Source organism: Ctenopharyngodon idella, chromosome 13, assembly GCF_019924925.1.
Source record: "Ctenopharyngodon idella isolate HZGC_01 chromosome 13, HZGC01, whole genome shotgun sequence".
NCBI classification, from domain to species: domain Eukaryota; kingdom Metazoa; phylum Chordata; class Actinopteri; order Cypriniformes; family Xenocyprididae; genus Ctenopharyngodon; species Ctenopharyngodon idella.
The window spans coordinates 22480506-22503059 of NC_067232.1; the positions used below are offsets into that span (position 1 = coordinate 22480506).

The following is a 22554-nucleotide window of genomic DNA, read 5'->3' on the forward strand; positions in this document are numbered from 1 at the left end:
TAATGGATGTTTTAAATTTCTGTATAAAAGTAATTTTGTATATTTTAGGTAAAGTTTGTCCTTGTCATCATCTGAGACTTCCTTATTTGTCATTTTCTCAAATACAGAAGCAGAATCCTTCAGTAACAGCCTCTGACTCCAGCATGCACCCTGGCTGGAGCGTTGGCATGTGTGTGGGCTGCAGTATGACACACTCGCAGTGTGTCATGGGGAGGTGTGAAGGTAAACTGTGAGATCTCTTACCGCTCATGTGTATAATCTGAGTGTGTGATGTGGTGGTTATTTGTGGTAAATAAGTGTGTATCAGTGAAACCCGATTATCAATGAAGTTCGTTATCTAGATCAGTGGATTCTTCAGTATTGACATCAAAATGATGACCCAACGCTGTACCAGAATTGTGCAAAACTAAAGTTATTTTATAGAGACTGTACTTGCAAAAAGCTGTTTTTAACAAGTAAAATATTTAGAGCTGAGCAAAGCTAGAAAAACTATTAAAAATGAAAAAGCTAGAAAATTATATAAATATATACATAAACAAATGTACACAGTAAGATACTGTTTTCCATTGAAACAGTAATATACAGTAAAAACAATGCATTCTGGGTAATATTATTTGTCATTTTTGAGAAAGTAACCTATAGGATGCTTTCTCAAAAACGACAAATATTACCCAGAATGCATTGTTTTTACAGTATATTACTTCTGTATATTACAATGCATTCTGTATATTACATTGCATTCTTGGTAATATTATTTGTTGTTTTCGAGAAAGTAGCCTTTAGGCCTCTTTTCTTAAAATGACAAATATTACCCAGAATGCATTGTTTTATGGTATATTACTGTTTCAATGGAAAATGGTATTTTACTGTGTAAATTTGTTTAATATTTTTACAGTTATTTTTTTAGTGTGTGTGTGTATATATATATATATATATATATACAAACACACACATACACACATATAAATATTTATATATTTATTTATTTATAGTACCAGAATTGTATAAAATGCAAACAAATAAAAATATCAATTAAAATAAATATAAAAAATACCTAAAATATATAAAATACATGTATTAATGTCACCATGAATTGCATAGGCCCAACAGTTAGCAAAATTATTAACATTTTTTTTATGGGTAAATGACAAATAAAAAAGTCTAAGATTATGAAAGGAATCATTCCAAAGGATAATTATTTCATTTTTATTTGCTTATTTATTATTATTTAATTTGCTTTTATTATCTGCATATTTTTATTATATAATATTAAAATATATATAAAATTTATTTATATAAAAATATAAAAATGATGTTGTCTAATGAATTCAACGTGAGCAGAGGCAAAATGTCCTGATTTCTATCCTCACTAACAGCTCCTCTCAATGTTGTATGAGAAAGTCTCTTGGCGTCGTGCTGACGCTGAACTCATTACTATGGCAACTGATGTAGATCTACGGGATGTTGGCTATACTGAACAAACGGATCAGATTTCATCACTAGCAAATAACAATGTGGACAGTCAGTCCTAAACTCAAAAATGAGCGACAAATGTCATTGAGTGCAGTATATCACCTCTGTGCTCATTATAGTCACTTGTCAGTCAATACGTCATTTGGATCCGACAATCAGACAAGTCAGAACGCGTCTGTGAGCAGCTGTGCACACATTACTGATTGATTTCTGAAATACAATCAAATTAGTAAATATCAGTCCTGAGAAAAACCATCCTAAGCCGAGACGTCTGTCATGGTCCTCAGAGAAAACTAAAAACACATCACACTAGTCCATCTTCATTAAACAAAATGGCTTCTCTGGGAGTGAAAAGCACCTTTGTGTCTGTGTCGCCGCCACTAAGTGAAGCGACTGATGCTCATCTAATGGCTGAACATTACGAATACAACTTCAGCTATAAATATCCCAATCCCTGTTGAAATCTACAATGCTGAAACACATTGTTCATGTATGTTTAAAAGCTTTTTCACAGCATATGGAATGCTAAATTGTACTGAACTACTCTGAATGTCATTGGAATAAATAAATAAATTATTAGTTTTGAATGAGGAAGATTCTTTTGAAAGAAGTTAATGCTTTTATTTAGCAAGGATGCATTAAACTGATCAAAATAATCTTGAAAAACTATCACAATTTCCACAAAAACTGTTTTCAACATTGATAATAATCAGCAAATCATCATATTAAATGATTTCTGAAGGATCATGTGACACTGAAGACTGGAGTAATGATGCTGAAAATTCAGCTTTGATCACAGGAATAAATTACATTTTACTATATATTCACAAAGAAAACAGATATTTAAATTGTAAAAATATTCCACAAGTTTTAAAGAAGACTGTAATTTTTTAAAGTTTAAATTTACTGTAAAGCAAATGTACTGTACGAAACGTTTTTTATTTTATACAATATTTTACAAAATAATTTTTACTCTAAAATTGCTTTAAAATCAATGCCATAAGTCTAACCAAGTTGTGTTCCGAATTTGAAGTTGATATCACAAAAATTAAAGTTCCCACGAGATTTTGTTTAGGCGCTATACCAAAAATAGCCACCGGGTGTCATCCATATTCCATCTGATGCGTTCTCCTGTAACAAATTAATAAATTCCTGTCACAGTATCACTTCTATCACAAAACAGTCGCCAAACGTGGAACCGTGAGTCTCAGACCTTTCCGACGATATGCTTTTTGTCAAGATTAAAAAAAGTTTTGATTATAAAATATTTTAAATAAATTTTGTAATATGAAACGTGACACCGCCCACTAGGGGGAGGAGCCAGCTAAAAGGATTTAAAGTACCATTTCCATGGTAATGCCATGTCCAATTTCAAAACGGTTTTCACAGGCTGAATTTTGAATTTCGATTGATTACTAAAATATGTGATAGGCAATAAAAAAAGAGTGCTAGCGGGACGGCGGCAGTTAAAGTGTCCACATACTTTTTTGCCGTCACTGTATATCTGTTGTTTTTAAGAGGGGAACGACCTCTCAGAGCGGATCAATAACTGCATCAGACTCGACATATACACTAGACGTGTTTAAAATGAAGTCTCAGATGTTCACAGAGGAACACAGTGAAGGTGGAGGGACAAAGAAGAGCCGTTTAGGGTTACATAAAGTCAGGTTTGGGGTAAAAACATTAGATTAAGCCGAGTAAAAACACGCTGTCCGAAGAAGTCGATAACTGTGTCAGTACTGGTTTGAGTGCAATGGCAGACAGATAGCATCACAAGGGCATGTGATTTTTACATGATACGGTTGTCATGGCAGCGGCCTAGATCACACTCAGCGAGCTAGAGGGAAAAAGACGATTAAGGCCAAGAAAAAATACATTCTGACCACTGACGGCATATTGTATAATAGGTTCAGCTATTTGTTAGTACGTTACTATGTTCTGAGTGGTTGCTAGGTGGTAGTCAAAGTCAAAAGAGCCCAAATCTCTGGATATTCTGGTTTATCATCTCTTGGGAGAAAATATAAATCTGATATGGTTTAAAACATTATTTCTCATGGTAGGTCACGTGATAAGGGCAACATGGCGAATGTAGTACGTACAGATTACATTCATACTATATATAACATATTTTCTTAGCGGTTGTGAAGTAATGTTTTTGTTTCTGAATTGAGACTTTTATTTTGAAAGATTCTGTTGATTCTTCTGTCAAGTAAAGAGTGCCTGAGAAAAACGTGTTGTCCCGATTCAGTATCTGCGGGGAGATGAGGTGTTGTCAGGCTATATGTAAGTGTCATTATTAGAACGTTATTTTCGTAAATTGTTACGAAATAAAAAAAAAAGTCTCTTACCTCAGAAAAACGATCTGTCAGACAATTGCGCGCGCAAATGCGGCGGCGCGCGCTGTGTATCGCTTCAATAAAACAAAATTAATTACGAGTACGCAACGTCGTAGTTACGTTAACAATAAGTGATTTATGAAATTAAGTGCCAATAATTTACGTAATTTGTACTTCGGGTGTTAGCCTGGGAAGGATTTGCATTCAGGTTCAGTGTTCATATTATGTTTCATTAACAGTTCATTTTAATATTGTGTATTCACCATAAACTGTTGTTTCTGTAACCCCATAACACCACTTAACTTTCACTTTGTGTTGTTTTTGTATATTTAAAAAAAAAAAAATGACTGTGGTGGCTCATACCAACTTACTAACTTTAGACTATTGTTTTAACAAAAGTAAGTTTGGGACTGATGTTTAATAGCCTTACTTTATACTGTTTATACAGTCATATTCTTACAATTTATGTGTATGTTAAGTGGGATGGTAGGCTAATTGTATGTGTGTCAACCATTTATGTAAAATAAATTTGTATGTATATAATTTTTTAGGAATTAGGTCAAATTTCGGGAAAATGTGAGAACCACTGGTTAAGAAAAGCACTAGGACAAAAACAACAACAAACCTTTATTCTCAGTATTTTTTTAATAAACCTGGCATTGTATATTATATATTTTGTTGGCTCTTTAACAAACTGCTTTTGTTCCGCTTTTGTAAGTCGCTTGGTATAAAAGCATCTGCTAAATGCATTAATGTCAATGTATTTCGTGTGTAGCAAAAATGTTTTGTGAGTTACACAACAACAGTTCAAGCTCAGCATTATGTCTTTGTTCAAATCATTATCCATAAGAATTAGCGAAAGTAGCGATGCCTGCAAACACCACAAAAAATATGATATTTAGACATTCAAATGAGCCTTCGAGACAGTAGCACTATTGATTAAAACTATTAAAAAACATTTCCATTAATTAAAATACAGCTGAAATAAAATAAAATAAAGATGAAAAATAAAATTAGAAATGTTGCAAGTACAAAAATTACTAAAACTGAAATAAAAATATATTAAAGCTAAATAGAAAAACTATTAAAAATGTTAACAGCACATAAAAAATAAAATTATAAATTATAATGAAAATAAAAATATATACCTATTTCAAAATATCAATAAATACTATAATAGTAGTATATAAATAATAATAAACACTAGCTACTACTTTCAACTCAAGGTCAAGGGTTTTATTCCCAAGGAACACATCCTGATCAAATGTATCTTGAACTAAGAAGCAACAATTATTGCAATTATCGCTCGCCGGTAAAACACGGTGCAAAAAAGCAACACCAAGGTCATGTAGTAAAAAATACCTGAATGCACAATAAAATAGTCTGACAAATGTGTCAATTCAATACATTCATTCAAAAGTTCTATGGCTGAAAGTTAAAAGAGAGTTTTTGCAGTCGTTTTGAATGGAACTGAGAGGCACCAACCTCAGTCAAAGAAATCTCAGTAGATCAGGAGGTGTATTATAGTCTTGCAAAAGTGAGCAGCCTCAGTCCTGGCCTTGACAACAAGCAGTTTCGGTTCCTTTAGCGCCAACCATAGGGAACTGTGCATTTGTTCAACAGTTGATGTGAGCGACATGCCACATCCTGCTTCACACACACAAACACAAGCAGCTTCCTGTCACTGGCAGCACCAGCTGGAGTTCACTGATAGCCACTCTGTGTGTGCCACACCCTCACACGGGTGCTTTCAGCAAGAATTAACAATATTCTGTGACAGCAGGTACACATTTATGCATAAAGCACTAACTGGTTTGTTGTGAAATATATTCAAAATCTAATCAAAGGTTTCGGTTTATGATCAGCTGGTATATTATGTGCACAAGAGCTGAGTTTAGAAGGAAGAACGTTATGGCAAATTTAGGAACGCTTTCCAATAGACAACATTAGCACAAATACATTGATCATGGAATTTTTTTCCTGAAAAGTTTTAGTTGCACATTCGTCATTTTTTGGCCTTTATTGTGACAGGACAGTAAGTTGACAGGAAGCGAAGTTGTAGAGAGAGGGTGGGATGGGATCGGGAAAGGTTCACGAGACGGTGTTGTGCCGAATTTTGACCCCCTGCCAAATTGCCCCCCCCCCCCCCCCCCCCCCCCCCCCCCCCCCCCCTTTGTTAAAGTTGCTACCTGATTGCCTAATCTTAACCCCACCCCTAATCCTAACCCCTCCCCCACAGCTACTCTTAAACCTACCAATACTAGGGGGGTAATAATCTGGCAGGGGGTCGAAATTCGGCACAACACCGGGACTCGGGATGCCCGAAACGCAAAGTTATTTTAATGTTAATTGTTTCAGAATGTTCAGAGAACAGTCAAAAAATGTTCCCATAATGTCTGCAAAATGATGAAATGGAAAATGTTTTTTTTTTAAAACATTTAAAAAACTGGATGTTCAGAGAACATCTTTAGAACATCTAACATTCTTAGAACATATTTTAATTTGCTGGGTTCTGCCCCATATTCGAGGAACACTTAAAATATAATAATATATATATATTATAATATATATAATATAATAATAATATAAAAACTCTGAAAAATCTAAAGGAACTTGATAAAAGGTCAAGAGCTCAACCTAAAGCAAACACTAATCACCATAATGGCGACTTCAATGAATTGCCATTTATTTATTCCACTTCCTGTCTTTGAAAAGGTTTGATAAAAGTATATATAAAAAGATTCAAATTCCAGTTCAACTTCTTGTGTGTTGTGGTCAATTCAATTCAAATTCACACCCATTAGAGGGAGCAAATTCTTCAATTTTGAATTTAGCACAAAGAAAATGGCAGATTGCTAATGGTAATTTTATCCAATCCATTTAATAAATGTGTTTATTGTTTAATTATTATTCATAAAAACTTAATAAATGCATTAAACATATTAATAAATGTTCATTTTAAATCAAGCAATGCAGTAATTTTTAAACAATAGTTGAGTTAAATAAAACTACCCAGCAGGTTGGGTCAACATTTAACCCAACTGCTGGGTTAAAACAACCCAATTGCTGGGTTTATTCACACTCAAAAAAAATGATACTTTGGATTTACTTAACTTTTTTATGTCATCAGAGTTATGTTGCATTTAATTAACATTATTTATTTCAGTAAACTTAAGTTTATTACATAAGGTTAATTCAATGCCATTTAGTTGAATCAGGTTAACATTCTTAATTTGTCCAAAACTATTACATTCAATTATCCTAAAATTAATATCAAACAAAAATTAAAATAAGTAATCCAGTTTAATTGATTAGGTTATTTAGTGAATGCATTCAAGAACAATTTTTACAACTTTTACATTATTTAAGAATAATTACTCTGTAAAGACTTTTATTGTTAGGCCTTAGTCAAGATGGTTTTGTTACATCCATGGCATACCCATAGTAGTTGTTTTTTATAATTAAAACAACTTTAATTCTTGTTAGCTGGTCCTCAACCCAAGCACAAGTGCATTTTCTCATCTTGCTAAAAAATGCTTAAAATAACACTTTATTTCAACATTTACTCTCTCAGTTCAGCCCCTTTGCATGATGAAACATGTTATTTCAATATGAAAACATCAAGTTAAGTCAAAGAGTAACTGTTTCAAGTCAATTTAACATGAATCAATCACATTTAAACCAGAAACCTAAAACAATGGTGTTGAATCAAAATGAATTGTTTAAATAAAGTGAACAGAATCAAAAATCTTTTTTGAGTGCATTTTCAACCCAACTTGGGCTGTTTTTAACCCAGCATTTTTTAGAGCGGCTATTGGAGTCTGCAACCAGAATATCAAGGAGAACTCTTGAACTCCTTTCACTTGTGCCAATAAGAAACTACACAGAACAAAAGCACATATATATGGGCAAAAATTATAGCTGTTCTTCATTTGACTAGTTTGTTTGACTTCATTTGTCATGTCTAGTTGGTCTGTTGTGATACAGTGGTCTGCAGGGTCATCTAGTGGCCAAACTTTAGAACAACAAGCCAGTTTACAAGGTCAGAAATAGTTAATCCAATCTGTAATATTTTGTTTTAATAAATTGAGTTAATTGAGTCTATGATTATTTAATGATTTTTTTTTTTAGGTGGTTGTCATTGAAAATGTTATGCCATATATTAATAGACCAACAATTATTAGCTTATCTTGTTTATAATGTTACTTGTTGCACAACTAAATTGATCTTTAAAAGATTTATTCATTGTAAAGACACCAAGGCCAAACATTTAGTTCTGTCAATTTGTTGTTGATCAAGTTCAAACATCAACAAACATGTTTTTTTTTAATATGAAGATTGTTGCATTATTAATTTCTCTCAAAACATACAGTAAATGGTTTAATTTTGCGATTGTAAATTACTGCTAAATAACCATCACCTGCTGTGCAAGTGGGGCACAAATGACTGCAACATTAATATTTAATCATTTATGAATAATAAAATTACCATTAGCAATCTGCCATTTTCTTTCTCACATAAGGGTTGTGCTAAATTCACAATTGAAGAATTTGCTCCCTCTAATGGGTGTGAATTTGAATTGAATTGACCACAACACACAAGAAGTCTTTTTTCATATACTTTTATCAAACCTTTTCAAATAACAAATGGGCATTATCATTGTTAAACACAGCTACAATAAATACAAGGAGCATACAATTTTTTTTTAAACAAATTTCAAGTAATTTAGAGGTTTTTAAGGCACAGGTTGCTTTCAGGATTATTACAGAATTTGAATCTGAGTGACAGAAAATGATATATAATAAATGGCAATTCAAAACAAATCAACAAGGTAATGCATTCTGGGAAATGAAGTGTTCTTTTGAAAATGTTTCATTTGGAGTCACCATTATGATGATCAGTGTTCCCTTTAGTTGCGCTTTTGACCTTTTACTTTTGTCTTCTCTGGCTGCTGTAACAGTGTGTTTATACAACACATTTCATTCAGACATCAAGAATATGAATCTCAACAATGGTGAAAATCAACAAAAAGCTTCATGCTGCAATGTATGCTGGGTGCCAGCGTAGTACAAAACTCCTAGCATGCATTGTGTGGCATGAATAAATGATGCAGCTGAACTGTCCTATTATTTCCTTTAATTTTTACTATTTGCTTGTATTGTTGCTGTTGTTTTCCTGGTGACTTTTTAGTAGCTTGTTTTATGATGTTCAGAGCTAAATATTGAATATTCTGTTGAGGTTTGTCGTATGATGAGTGTCTAAATGTGTTTCAATGCATTTCTGTTCACCTTTTCACAGTACTGATGCATTACAGTGATCTTCCTATCACAGCAGCTTTATTAACATGTAAATCATCAATTTACATAAAAACATCAAAACTATTTTATGACACTCATTTAAATGTCATAAACATTTGTTTTCCCTTCAATTTCTTTCTGTAACAACATACAAGTGCCTTTAGTAAAACACTATTGCAATTGGTGAAAGAGAATTAACTTAAATCTAGAGTCAAGAGCACATCTCGTTGAAACACTGATCAACATAATGGCGACTTCAAACGAATTAACCATCAACATTATCTAGAGCTAAACCAGTTAATTCTCAATGTGTGTTAATTATCTTGTGTTTCTGTTATCTTCTTTCCTTCAGTGATTCTGCTTGTTAACAAGCTTATTAAGGCTGAGATTACTCTATATATAATGCTCTTGCTCTTGGCTGACATGTGGCATTGCTTTGGCCTGCTTGTGCTCCTGATCTGGCAAACCGGAACGGAGCGCCAGAGTGCATCATTCCACACGGCATGTGAGCCGGATCATCATTCCACGCGTGTCAGGTGTGGGCCGGATCTGGGCCGACACAATGTTGCTATCTGGGTCGTAAGCCGAGGTTGAAACTATTGTGCCAAACGTTTTCTACGATCTACTTAAGCTTACATTGCTTTTGGGAAATGCAACCCAGAATGAGAACTACACTCTTCTTCTTTGTCTTGTCATAAATGACCTTCTAACCAGCTGTAACTTGTTAAATTCAAAGAAAAACATGCTTGTCTTCATACTCAGACCACTGTTTTGGTCAAAAATGGAAAACACCTCCTGCCTACAACAACATTGTATGCTCATTATTCAAAGGTGATTCTTATAGATTGTACAAAAATGACATCAGATTATTTTAGTTTATGCACTAAATATGAAAGATCTTAAAAATGTGTTAATCTAAAGACTAAATTAGTTTTGTAGACAAATATAAATAGGCTATATATATGTGGATGAAGATGCACCTCATGACATTGCATCATTTATTAGACTAACAAACTAACTTTCTAATGTTTTTATATATACATAAAATAAAAATATATATTATTGTACTGTATATATCCATATTTAATATTATATATCATATATAATAACATTTCTATATCAAAATATGCCTTTGCCATCATTTTACAATGTTTCTGCCACATAACAAAACATAGTACTATTTTTTATCGTGGTATTTTGGACATGTTAGGCCTATCATGCTGTTATTCTGTATACCATGGTACACCGGCTTCAGTGTCATAGTTTAGTGTATGTCACTATCATGGCACATTGGTGCCACCATGGTACTGAATGCTTACCATTTTCATGTACCATGGTATTTACTATAGTATATAATATGGTAATACTATGGTATTACCATGGTACTTTTTGTAAGAGGAAAATCTACTGTGATTGGTCGTGTGCAGCGCCATGTGGTTGTATATGGGAGTGTGTGAGTGTGTATGTGTAAGTGTGTGTGAGTGTGTGTGTAAATGGCTCCTCCTGCCACTGAAAATCGAAATCGGAGCTCTCGGACCGGAGCGCCTGGACAGTAAAACCTCTTCTCCGGAGCCCAGACCAAGCAGATTCTCAGTGCAATGCACTTTAGGCTTTTATTTACATTTCCCGAGCTCAGCACAGTGTAAGGATACAGAGGAAAGGGCTGCAGCGGTGTGTGTTTTAACCAGAAACCCGTCAAATGAACTCCGTCAGAGCGACTAACCGCAGACCCCGGCGAGTGTCGAGGCCGCGCCCGGTACCGCCGGACAGAAACAACGCAGAAAGGGGTGAATATATCTACAACAAACACTAACTTGGCCTTGATTCACATCAGTCCCTCTCCTTTTAGAAGGCTTGTGTAGATTCCAGCAGCATTCGTGTGGTGATGTTGTATTTTGAGGTTATTTGTGTTAATGTTCATTCGTCAGGAAACACCGAGGCTTCTGATCTCCCCGCAGGCCGCGCTTTGTTCAACGGGGCTTGATTTGCTCTCCTGTCTACTATAAACCCAATTTAACGTGTACATTTTGACAATGTATGTTTCAGAATGAACTAGTCTTGATTTTTGGTCTGACTAGTCTAAATGGTGGCACCGACGATTATATATTTGTGAGAAATGGCAGCGGTCAGTTGTTTTACAGCCCTGTGATGGTTAGCATCTGCTGTTAGCAGCATAACAGCTAAGCCAACAAATTATAGCACAAACCTGAGTAAATGCCACTATCACAACCATTATTTATTAGATTATAGCTTAAACTCTTTAATTCGGGCATTTGCAGTGAATACACTTAATAGAACCAGAAGCACCATGGTAATGCCATGGTATTTTTCGAAATACCGCTGTACATGAATATGTTTTCTTTTAGTATCGTAATATACACCCGTTTACTATAGTGTTTGGACTTGTACCATGGTAATTTCCTTTACAAAGACGTACTGTGGCAGTACCATGGTACAGTGATGGTGTGTGTCAAATGATAATACCATGGTACACTAATATATGCCGTGGTACTGAAATTTGTGTAATATGGATTTCCAGGGAACTTCCATGAATACTTTGGTAGTACCATGGTGCAAGAAAGTAGATGTAAAACATACTTTTGTATTACCACAGTATGTCTAAAAACAATGTCACAGAGACATGTTCAATGGTAGCAGCGTAGTATTCTTGAAGTATCATGTAAATACCATGGTATTTGTTAAGTGTACCGCAGTATTACCTTATGATACCATCAAAGCACAATGATTCCATTATAATACTCAATTTGTAAGGTCTATATCAAAGTTCAACACTACTGTTTTGGCTATTTACCATGGTAATTTGTTGTTATGGGTGTACCATGGTGTACTTCGAAGTATGTAAACTATGAGTAAATGCATTTACAGAAAAGTACTGTGGCAGTACACATGATGCTCCAATGTACTTCCAGGTGCACCATAGTAAATGTCCAAAAACATGGTATTACTTTTGCAAAGGCTTCCTGTTTACTTTTTTTCCTTTGGTTTAATTAGTCAGCTGTGTTGGATGTTGTAAACTTGACGCCCACATTGATTTGTTTATTGTTGTTGGGGGTTGATTGGCTTTTTGATGAGTTGTAATGACTAGTAAACAGTTTTGGTTGATAGTTGGGTCATGAGCCCTTCTGATTAACAGTGTTGTGTTGCATGTAATCATTGATTGGTTATATTATGGTTATGACAGATTAACTGCCAGGTTGGTTGACCATCCAAATGCTTTCAAAGGTTGTCCAAACTCTGATGAACCTCTAGTCCTTTTGGCCACCCAGTCCAACAGCTGTAATAGTTTGGTAATTTGCCATGCAAATCTAACAGCAGGACACCTTGTTTGGGATTCAGGCAATCAAACTCGAGAGCTGGTTGTACTAACCACATCTTAACTTCTAATTAGAGTGTTGTCATGGGACTAGAGCGAGACTGAAATTGAAGGATGGTTTCAGCACATAGAGCAGCTCTGGGTATGTAAATGAATGGCTGTCAGCTTATGGGAATGTTCTGTAATCGAGGTTGTGAGACAGGTGTTGCATTGAAAACATGCTTTAAACGGCCTTCTTCATGCTGTTGTTGAGTTGAGCTACATTTTGGTTAAGATGAGAATGTCATTTCATATGTACAATATACGCTGCCCGGCCCAAAACAAGTCGCTGTTTGCATTTAAATAGGCAAATGCATTTTTATTGCAGTGATTATTATGTTTCTACCATGTAATATGTTTGGCAACAGTTCTTCTAACCCCAATTGATGGAGTGTGTAGCTTTTCATTTCTTAAACAACCATGTAGGAAGACACATCATGGCCATATTCAGCTTTCAGGATGACGATGTCAAGATTCATCAGGCTTAAATTGTGAAAGAATGGTTGGGAGAGATCATTTTCACACATGGATTGCATCTCTGAGTCCAGATCTTGAATTCATTGAAAGTTTTTGGGATGTGCTGGAGGAGACTTTACAGAGTGCTCACCTCTTGCATTGTCAATACAAGATCTTGACCAATTTTTGCTCTAGTTCTCTGTAACAGTTTTGGTACTAGAGCAAAAACTGTTGAATGAAGTACGTCCCATTTTGTCTCGTCCATTAGTCTATCATCGCAGTTTCTTATTCAATCGCACATTTAAATACGGTTGTCAATCCAGAAACTTTGCAGTGTACTTGGCAGCATGAAAAACTAAACTACTCAGATTGTAAATGGGTAATAAACAAAAAGCAAGAGCCCTCCTTTTAAAATCACGAAACTTATCATTTTCATTTTGGGTGAACTATGCACAATGCATATTCGATACAATATTGTTGCATTTTTGTATTGCGATATATTGTGACACGATATATTGTTACACCCCTACTGAAAATACAATGCATTGAAATGCAAGCACTGGTAATGCTATGCATTGTTTTTTTTCAGTTAGTGCAATTCAACAAGATTACATTAGACATTAGTTATTATTTTACTTCCATATCCTTGTTCTAGGTTTGCTTTGCTTGTTTGTGGTGCTGCAATTTGGCCAAATATTTTGTGATTATATATCAATATGACTGTAAAATAATAAGAATTATTATTGTTATTTATTATGATTATTATTACTAAATAATATGAATAAACTCAATATTACTATTGGAAAAAATAGAGAATTTAATAGAATATTCTCTTACAATACTACTGTACAATTACAATACTAATATTTATGTCTTAAAGGTGCAATATGTAAGATATTTGCAGTAAAATATCCAAAAACCACTAGGCCAGTGTTGTATATTTTGTTCACTTGAGTACTTACAATATCCCAAATGTTTGCAACTAACTAAGTGTTTTAACTAAGGCTCCGGGACGTGTGAGGAGTCGCCTGTCAATTGCGTTATACCCGCGTTACCTCGGTTTCCGGTTTTATTTTGTAGAAACCATGGAAACACCAAAGACGCTTTAATTTATTACATGTTTTATTAGACAAGGGAACAACTGTTTTGATATATTTATAGACAGAAAACGAATTATTGTTATATAGCTCAGCACGTTTAGTCTTATGGTTTAAATCTAATTTTCTTGATTTTTTGCGAGTACCATGCTTTACCACGCCTCAGAGGAAAACACTATTTTGTGAAGCAGCTAACATAGCATAATCAGATGCAGCTTTATTTTTAGTAACAATAATACAGCATTTTCTCATCATACAATACGTTTTAAAATTAATTGCATGTCATTTATCAACACAAGCATGTTTTTTAGTCTTTGTTTTCAGTTGAAGAATAAACGGATATTTGTAACGCGCCTTCCATTCAATAAATCGCAATAAGCTTTGTGCTTTGTTACTTTTGATATTAAACAAAGTCTCATCTTTCAAATTTTGTCAGTTTTTGCGAAATTCTAGGGGTGGGCATTGACACACATTTCACGATTTGATTTCAGTTCACAAGCTTGCAACTCGATTCATTTCTGTTTCAATTCAATTCTTTTTAACGTTAGTTAATAAAAATCCAGCTGTTCATTGTTAATGTTAGTTCACAGTGCATTAACTAACGTAAACAAATACAACTCTTGATTTTAATAATGTATTAGTTAATGCTGAAAATGCTGTAGAAGTGCAGTTCATTATTAGTTCATGTTAACTAATGTAGTTAACTAATGGTAACTTAATATTAATACCGTTTTGGCGCTCTTCAATGTGGCGTGACAGATGTAGCGCCTCAGTTCAAGAGAAGTGGCAGTGCGAAGAGCACGTAAACCAATCATCTTTTCTGCTTTACTACTAGTTAAAGCAGAAAATAAATGTGAATGCACATCAGAAGGTATTTTGAAAGATATCATACAACTTACTAAAATACATATTATTCTCAATCAGTTTAAACCGTGGAAAAACGTCAGCTGGTAAACAATGTCACGTAATGTTAGATTTACCTCAGAAAAGCCATTCAATGCCCATAGCTTGATATTCAGCTAGAATAGTTAGCTAGAGAGGAACATTTTGCTAAATATATGCACTATATTTCATATTCATTATATTTTTACTTAACATGTTATGTAATGTAAGTTTGAATAAATCCGGCAACGAAAATAGCTATCATTTAAATGTTTATATTTCAAAAAATAAATTGGTTTAGAAACAGAATTATCTCAGTTATTATTATAACATTATTATAAAAACTTCGTTAATTGATGAATCTCACACTTGTGAATCAAAATCAAGTGAAATTTGTGTCAATACCCAGCCCTAATAATCACACAAACCATATTGCAATTTTGCTTTTATTTTGATTATTTTTGCAGCCCTAGCTTTCCCATTTTTCCTCCGCATTGGCAGAGTCTTCTATAAATGTGGCAACAGGTGGCATGATATAATGTAGCTCAGTCCTAATGTCCCATAATTCCCATATCTTACCACCATAAACCAAAACATTGAGATGATTAACAGAAGGTCTTCTCATAGCAGGTGCTTCACCTTCTAGAGTACTTCCTGGAAAAGCTGAATTTACTGTCATGGTAAAACTCTAGGTCTAGGATGTATGTTTTTTGTCAGATGTTTATTGCATTGGTGGTGTTCTGCAGTTCGTCCCGAACACATCTTTGGGTTTGTGAGTAATAGCAATGATGCTACAGGAACTCTCATGTTAAGGTGAGTCTGGCACATATTTTTATTTGGTCGGCTCCACTGGGGCACTGCAAGGGAATGTTTGGAAATAAGCTGGAATGTATCTTTCTTACGAAAACTGGGTCAAACGGCAGAGCTTTAAAACAGGATGGGCCAGAATTGGACTGAGAAATACCCATAACTTAGAGGATCTATGTGGTGTTTAGTAACAGCGAGGTTTGCAACCGGCGTTCATGATTTCTTACTTAAATTGGGGCTTGGTGACTACTAGTTAGATGTTTCTTCTGTTTCCCAGTGGTAATCTTTTGTGTTTCCACTGTTGTTCGATTCCTAGGGAATGCATGAACTGATCAAATGTATAGTTTCAATGCAATAAATGTTTATCAATAACCTTAATTTCCACACAAACTCGTAACAATGATGACTTTGCTGATGAACTGCTGCTGTAATGAACCAGTGAAGCTCACAAGCTTCATTAAGTCAAATACCTTGAGCTGATAACATCTAAATCCCATTCACCATCTATTCATGTGTGTCCTGTAGGGAGTCATGTATGTCTTTGAAGATTAGTGGCTGTAGTTTGAAAAGAATATTAATGAAAGGTGGGGCGATCCAGTATTGTGATTCAGATGTTACAGATTGTTTAAACGCTATTCAGTGAAGCTTAACATGCTGTCAGGCGTACTCCCAGCGTGAGACTTTCTCAAGAAAATGGACTTTGATAGAAGCTCTTTTAGTCAGTAGGTTAAGTGGGATTTATTTGTTTACTCTCTTTTTTCCTTCTGGTTTTGGATGAATGGATTGAAATGATAAAATGTGGCTCAAATAGATAAAAGCAACAAATTATTTTATTAAAATCAAATTGGCTTTTGAATTGGCCAAAATTTCACTAGCTTTGTGTGAGATTTTGTTTATGTCTAGTCTCATGACCTGTGCATTATTTTTTTAGCACCTTTTCAGCACTGATCATGTGATATCCGAGCGATATTTTGGAAAAAATATTAGACCATTCACAGCATTTGATAGCAATCATAAACGTTAACCTGGTGTGTATGGCTCTGTTTGGCAAACAGGTACGCTATGTATAGTGGGCGTCCATACGGGTTTTGCACAAAAGATTAACATGACGGCACATGCTAGTGGATGAGTTGAATCAACTCCACAGCAACTACATAAATTTCAGAAACGTCTAAAAGTTGTAACTTCTTCCTGAGTCTCTCCATCAGTGTCGACTCCGGTTTGAACAATGTAAGGCTGAAAACTTTCGTTATTTTGGCTGCATGAGATTCTCCAGCTTTGTTGTTGTTGAGCAACCGAAGCGTGAGCTGTTAAAGCTCCACCCTTTTCTGGAAAGGGGGCCGGGAGCAGCAGCTCATTTGCATTTAAAGGGACACACACAAAAACGGCGTGTTTTTGCTCACACCCAAATAGGGGCAAATTTGACAAGCTATAATAAATGATCTGTGGGGTATTTTGAGCTGAAACTTCACAGACACATTCTGGGGATCTTATATTACATCTTGTGAAAAGTGGTATAATAGGTCCCCTTTAAATTTGATGAAAAATCTACATTTCTTATTATGTAGTCTCTTAATTTATTTGAGGACTTCAAATGACATGGTAATGATAAATAAATTATAAAAATGTTGTTTTAAATACTTTATAGATGCTGTGCAAGTGTGCAGGACACCGCAATAATTATTCAATAATAACGTTTCCACAGAATGAAAACACTTTTTAAATGCCTGAGTGTGGATGATCTTTGTTTGGAGACAACATGCTGTCTGTTGTGTTAAACTAGTTGATGGGACACCGTGTTTGTAGTGGTTACTGGACTAGTAGCCCTGGAGAGCCCCCGGTGCAACCAGAGCAACAGCGCTGCGTTAGCAGGATGTGTCTCATTCACGGATGATCCTCCGTGCAGAATGGCATCCTACTCACCTGAAGGTAAACTAGACTTACTACAGATTATAATGCTTTATTAATAACATCCTCCCACAACGTGCTGATAAAGAGCGTGTCATGTTTGGTGGCAATCCAGTGGTAATGTTGGTGCTAATTTGAAATGTGGCATTTGGATGACCATGACTGTGACTTTCACCATTTGATGCCTCTGAGGGATCTTTAATCAGCAGTTTCACTAGAAATGTTAGTGGTTAATATTAGTATCGCTTTAGAAAACCGCCTAAAGCGCCTGTCGTGTTTATTATTGAACCACACTGCATGTATGTTAGCTACAGATTTGAGATGTCGGCCTGTCTTGGTGTTATTGATGAGAATGATACTAAATTTGAGTGAATTGCTTTGTATCTCAATCCTGACCTTTGTCCCGACGCTCATCTCAGTATATTGAGTTTCAAGTGCCGCTGTTGGGTTTGTAGGCTGCTAATAGCTGATAGTTAAACAGCATGTTTATTGTCTAAATGCACTTAAGGGCTGAAAACTGAACTTGGCAATCCACAGTGCAAATTTAGAAATGCATTATGTAGTGATGTAAATCTGTGCTAACTGAGGTTTTTGTAGGTTTTGGGTGGTTGTTACTTTTTGCTTAAATGCAGCTTTACAGAGCCTGACTTTTGAATACTGGTATAAAGTCTTGAATGCATGAGGCAGTTACGTTCATTAGGGTTTTATGTTGCATCTATGTTGTTAAACTGTATTGTATTATTTTAGTGTCGAGTATGTTATCATGATGGTGTTTTGCACCTTTTATTAGTATTTACCTCAACTTCAGGAAAGAACACTTGTGAACTTTGATTCATCATGTGACTTTCTCTTTACCACCTGTGTTTTTAAGGTGCTTGTCATTTTATTTTAATGGTCAAAAGACAAAACCATTTAATAAGTTGGTATATTTCTGTCAATAAGTGCAGTTACTTATAATATTACATTGTTTGTTTATTGGAAATTTGACAGAAAAGCACTGAGTTTGAACTGATATCTAAAATTATTTAAAAGCTTTATTTAACAACAGTAATGTGCAAAAACCAACATTTTTATATGGAGAATGTCTAAATATTCTACTATTAGAATATTTAATACCATGCTGAATTTACCGACGGCTTTAGTGATTATAAAATAAGCGCTCTTTAATTGCTTTCTGTGTAATTCAGTCACAATTTGAAGAAAAGCTTTTGTTTTTCATGAGACTTTATCACTTTAGACTATTTTTCCATATATTAGGGAGTGGAAATGGCTAATAAGTGCTCCTCTGCTGCCATCTACTGGTTATATTGGTAATTTCATGTCTTTTTTTTTAAATAAGTTTGTTTGCCACAAAGCATTAGTTTTCCTTCATCTTTTAGTTTTACAAATCACATTAAAAATAACATTAAAATTAAAGCTTTGAAGTGCTGGAAAAAGTGTGAACCACTTTAAAAAGTCCTTAAAGTGCTTTAATTTCACTCTTAAAAGTTTGCATGAACCCTGAAATTAATAATTTGAACTATTTGCCTATTTCTGTGACCATGGTTACAGTAAGCTAGGGGTGTAACGGTACACAAAACTGACAATTTGGTACCTAGCTCGGTTTTGAGGTCACGGTTCGGTACAGCAGGGGGAGAAAACTAAACAAATTGCTTTAAAAATAAATAAACAGTAGTTTACTGAACAAATTGTTTCTCTGTCTTTAAATGAATTTAAAAGTTTCTTAAGGATAATTAAAATGATCTCTGCTAATGCTGTAAACTATATAGGGAGCCCCTACTTGCTATATTACTGTAATAATATATTACTTTCACATTGCTATAATAATAATAAAGGTTCAGAGCCCAAACTATTAGCCTAAATACAGTTGCTCCTTATTTTTAGATATAATAATCAACACTCAAATAACAAATTGTATGCAAACTACCTCATGTAAACTGCACATTTTTGGCATTAACTTCTAAATCTGATTATAAAATTATGTTTTTTACTCTAATTCGTTGTAGAAATATAATCATTTACACAGTGGCTGTCATGTTCATGACCGATTTATTTAAACATACATTAAATAATCAAGACATCACTAACAAGTTAAGTAATGAATATGTAGGCTAATACAGTTCATATATTTAGCAAAAGAGTTCATTTCTCTGACAAACTAACAAGCTGTGGACTCGCCTGAGGTAAATGCTATGTGACAGTGTTTACAAGCTGATTTATTGATGTTTTTCCGTCATTGAAACACTGATTGAGCAATTACATTAGATATTATACATTTCAGTAAGTTGTACTGTATCTTTCAATATACCTTCAGATGTTCATTCTTGTTTATTCTGTAACTAGTATTAAATAGGAAGAGATGATCACATACACTCGCGCTCCGCGCTGCTGGTTGAAATGAGGCGCCTGTACAGTGATCTGTCACGCCACATTAAAGAGCATCAAAACGGCATTTATTGTTTGAGTTTCGTGGTGGTTAGGCTACAACACTGTATTCGTCATGTAGATCCAGTGGGCCAGGGCAGGGCAACACTCTGTAGTAACAGTATCGCGTGATCGAGATCGGTACGTGAGAGCCTATTCTGTGCTCGTGCTGCAGTTCAGTGTTTATTATTGTCTGAGCCGAAAACTGGTCCACGCTTTGCAGCTCAAATGAGTAACACAGTTTCGTTCTGCTTCGGTTTCGTTTGCCGTTTGATGTTTACGTGCAACAGAAATGGCAACTCTTATCAGTTGGGCAATGTGGTGGTTGCACCAGTGTGACTTCTAACAAAATTTAGTCTGCAGGAAAAAAAGTTGCAGTCTGGAGCCCTGCAATGAAATATGCATTTTTTTTTTAAATGTAAATTTAAGTCGAATCTGTTAAAGATTTGATTTTACTGTAAAATGACCCTAGAAATATTTTGCAAATCCAGTAGGCCAAGCTCTTTCTTGAAAATGCATATTGAACACTGGTACTCAACCAATTACTGTTACTCAGATTGATGTTTGCATTTTTGATAAGGCGCATTTTTGTGTCCGATATTCATAAGACAGTCTGTCAACAGAGATTTAATTAAATCACGAGTCTTCTGCTATAATTTTTCCTGTTTTCCCAGAGTTGTTGAGGTGTAGGATGCTGGATTTTTCTTGGTTTCTGAGCTGTCTGTTGTCTTCATGATTTGAGGAACCTCTTTTATATGTCATATTATAGCACATGATGTGGTCTAGAGACTTATTTGCTGCATGACATTGTGATGATATGGGTTTGAAACCCCTTGTTAGTCTAATCATCCGTTTGATGTGATTACTGTTAAATGTTTTGCTTTCGATTTCTTCACAACAGCAGTTAGTTTCACTTTCAGTTCGGGGGAAACCTCATTTTGTGAGATTAAAGACGTGAAGGAAGCCCGAAGAGGCCCGTCCAAACGTCTTCAGCAGTCTAACAAACACTCAAGTCTTCACCCACTGCTTCGTTCAAAGTTATTATCAGGGTTTGAAGACATGATATCAAAATTAAACCTGTTTACTGTCTCTGTTTTTCTTGCTAAAGTCAATAAAGCCGAGCGCTTGGAGACTAATATAACTTGATGCTGATTAGTCATTTGTGGCATTCTGCAGTCTGCATTTTTGTAATGACTGCTAAACTGTATAATTGACAGATCAAGTTTCATGTCTCTTGTTCTCTTTTGATGGAGCTGAATTGTTTCTATTCCAATCAGTCTCTTGCAATCTCTTGTTGCAGCTTTGTGCAATAAAGTACTTGAACTTGAACTTTCATTTTTTTCTGCTGTACAAGTCAATGCTAGAATTGAAGAATAAATGGAGATGCTGCAGAGATGCTGTCCTGTATGTGACCACCTTCTGTATGTGACCTCCATCAGATGGGGAGGGTTACCATAGCAATGACCATTGAGAATATTACTGCAATATTGTGCTGTTGCAAGTGAGTGTATTGTCAGATGTGCCCTTTAGAGATCCCATCAATTATGAAGCGCTTTCTCCTGAGAATTTGGACAATTAAAGGACTAGTTCACCCAAAAATCAGCATTTACTCAGCCTCTTCTTCAACCAAAACTGTATGACTTGTGGGGAACGCAGAAAGAGATGTTTAGTAGAATGTTCATGTTGGGTTTTCTCCTCGTACAGTGGAAGTAGATGGTGACCACAGCTGTTAGACTCCAAAAACAACAAAATTCATAGAAAAATTCTGCGCGACTTGTGCACTATATCCCAAGAAAGACTTGAATACAAGTCAACGTTCTTTTTGGTCTTTTATTTCAGAATCTGAATTAGGGGTATGCATAAATAGTCGAATATTCGATATGTAATTAATATTCGAAAAAAAAAAAAAATATTATTCGAATTTTACTATGTTGCTTTGCTGGCCGTGAATGCATTGAATCCATGATAAATCCTAAGCACTAAAACTCGCAGTTATAACTAAATGCTCCGGGTGGCGCTGTGGAGCTCGTTTAACAAGTTAATTTTATTTGATCATCACAATGTTGTCGTCTGCCTCGCGAAGTTTGGAATTACAAATCTTACGAAATGGAATTACTTTTGATCAAATTAATTAATGAAACCGAGTTATCATAATATCACCACCATATTGAGAAAGCACATGAAATCAAAACACCCGTTGAATGAGGAAAGACAGCTGTCCATCACTGCATTCATGACAGGTAAGCGCCGCTGTACCCCAAGTGAGCCGAGAAGATAACATCTGATAGCAAAATGATTTTGAGACATATGCTTCCTTTAAGTTTCATCGAGGGAGACATATTTGCGAACAGAAAACACAAAGTGCTGCTGTTAGAAACTTGGCTTAGCATACCTATCTTTGTGTTTCTGCAACGTCTGTCAGTGCAGTGTGTTTTCTCACCCGACCATGTGGATGTTATTGTTTTCTCAACTTGAACATGTGAAACAATATGAAAACGATA

General features: G+C 35.0%; 1 protein-coding gene and 1 pseudogene across 1 annotated transcript in view; one reads left to right on the top strand and one right to left on the bottom strand.

Moving 5' to 3' along the window:
* The window catches only part of LOC127524470 (forkhead box protein N2-like), a 65825-nt gene extending 60350 nt beyond the window's left edge, over positions 1-5475 (bottom strand). Inside the window, exon 1 of the mRNA XM_051915970.1 lies at positions 5295-5475. The gene's annotated coding sequence lies outside the window, so the exon portion shown is untranslated. The remainder of the gene's footprint in view (positions 1-5294) is intronic.
* A 5095-nt stretch (positions 5476-10570) lies between these two features.
* Positions 10571-22554, top strand: part of LOC127524472 (F-box only protein 11-like) — a 30968-nt pseudogene continuing 18984 nt past the window's right edge.